This window comes from Aplysia californica, unplaced genomic scaffold (assembly GCF_000002075.1).
Source record: "Aplysia californica isolate F4 #8 unplaced genomic scaffold, AplCal3.0 scaffold00592, whole genome shotgun sequence".
NCBI lineage: Eukaryota > Metazoa > Mollusca > Gastropoda > Aplysiida > Aplysiidae > Aplysia > Aplysia californica.
Window position 1 is genome coordinate 103,573 of NW_004797862.1, and position 2,161 is coordinate 105,733.

Sequence of the window (2,161 nt, forward strand, 5' to 3'; positions counted from 1 at the left end):
CTCTCTTGATTACGCCCACTCCAGACACAGTGCACTTTTTGTCTTTCTTTCTCTTATATCGAGCAAAGCCATAATATTTTTTGCCCCCTTTTTTTCAAGTACATGTTTCTTACCCACAAGTGTGTCATTGAATCAAAGGCAAAATAGAAGAGACATACTTCTTTCTTACTCCATGTTCCGAACCTTAAGAGTAAACTTCCTTTTTTTTTTTTTTGGTCTTAATAATATCTTTATTTTCAGGTTTGTTTTTCTTGTTTGTTTTACCGGTAATTTCTAAAGAACACATGATTCAAGCGAAATGGAATTTGCCATGTATACTTTTTCTCTTCTTACCTCCACTTCTCGTTCTGTCCCTCGCTGTTTGTTGTTAAGTTTAAAAGGTTTCAGCTCCTCTCTGTTTTCCTTTTCCTCCCTGAATGTGAAGCAAAAATCCCAGAAAGTCTGCTGCTCCCAGATTTTCTTCCTGCGCTGACCTTTCCTCCGTTCGCTCCTCGGTCCCCCGCCTATTTACCCTTACAATGAAAAACTATCAAAACGTCTGGCGCGAAATCTACATGAACAACAGTGAAAGGGCAGGGCCGTAGTCAGCTTGGAACCGCACCATCTTCGAACGGGCACCGTGTTTGTGCACATTTTACGAATCGTGACCCCGGGATAACAAGGTTCTGACTCGGGCGATTTTTTAAATTTTATTTTTAGTGTTTTTGAGTCACGTTGTCTTGGACTTCCCCCTGTGTACTCCCTCTCCATCATAATAATATTATTTAAAAGTTAGAACTCTTCTTCAATTTTCAGTTTTGTTTTTGTAAGAGTGTTACGGCACTTGCAACAGATTAAGTTTATATAAAGCAAATAAGAAGATTAGAGATATTACAAGTGTGTAACGAACACACAAAAAAGAAATGGGGAGAGATAAGGACGATACATGTTTGATAGGAAAGAAAGAGCAAGTCAGACCAGAACACCTGCCAACAACCAGCATCCCTTATTCTTCTGAGACAAACCAGATTGATGAATTCTTGTTCTTCATTCAATGAAGATTTCGTAGTGTGTGCAACAAACTTTTCACTCCGATGTGTCAAAACGAGTGTAGTAATTGAGATTAAAGCCTTGTTATTCTTAGGTTGCGATTTTACTGATGGCGCTGGAACGCTGGAGAGACATGCAGTAGTGGTGTGATAGATCAGATGTCACTTTATTCCGACGTGTGTTGCCTCTCCCAGTGGGTTGGACTGTCTTAAGAGAGAGAGAGAGAGAGAGAGAGAGAGAGAGAGAGAGAGAGAGAGAGAGAGAGAGAGAGAGAGAGAGAGAGAGAGAGAGCACGCGCAAGCACACTCATAAAAAGGGGTATCAAAATATTTCCTGAATTCGGAAGGCGTTTCGCCTTCTTTTCCTTGTCATGTTTGGGCTCATGAATCTTGAGAAATCTTAGCGCTAAGACTGATAATATCAAGGGTTCAAGTGCAGCTTAAAAAGGGTGTGCACACTTGAACGACGCTCACACACTTCAGTGCTATTATACGGAATGGTAACTAGCATGGTGCTCGATTCTCTCTAAGTTGATGCCATTACCTATTTTGAGGCTATTTGACTTGATCCTGCGGAGCTGATGGTCTGGTTGTTAGGCTGTCGGGCTTTGGTCATGGATATAAACTCCGTCAGGGACCAATGTTGTGTCCTAGAAAAGACATTTTCCCTTTAGGAGAAGGTGTGGGGGGGCTTCAACCCAAAAGTCCAAATTCGGATCAAAATTATGGATTTTGAGTTGTAGGCAATTAGCTTCTTCAGCCTCTCTTATAACTATTTCATAACATTAGAATACTCTAAAGCCTTATTTCTTCCCATACCAGGCATGTTTGTCACCGCCATTTTGTCATAAAGTCAATCTTTTATTTTTCTTTATTGCCAGTTTTCTCAAAACGCGGTTTTTCTATATACATTTTTGAACAACTCCACCATTTTTTATTCAATGTTCATGAAATTTTCACAGAATAAAGAGAAGAGGTAATACTAAAAAATGCTTTGTTGAGTTTTTGATATATGGAATAGTATTTCGTTGGTGGTGTTTGGAGTGTGGATTTTCAGAGATTTTTTTGCACAATTGAATACGACCTCAGGAAAAAATTCATTTTTTCCCCTAATCCATTAAGGAAATATTCAA

The 2,161-nt window shown here is 39.4% G+C and overlaps 1 long non-coding RNA gene across 1 annotated transcript in view; it reads right to left on the reverse strand.

The window, feature by feature from the left end:
• Positions 1–496, reverse strand: part of LOC106012981 — a 4,040-nt gene extending 3,544 nt beyond the window's left edge. The window contains exon 1 of the long non-coding RNA XR_001185208.2: positions 334–496. This is a non-coding gene — a long non-coding RNA (uncharacterized LOC106012981). The remainder of the gene's footprint in view (positions 1–333) is intronic.
• Between the last annotated feature and the right edge of the window lie 1,665 nt (positions 497–2,161).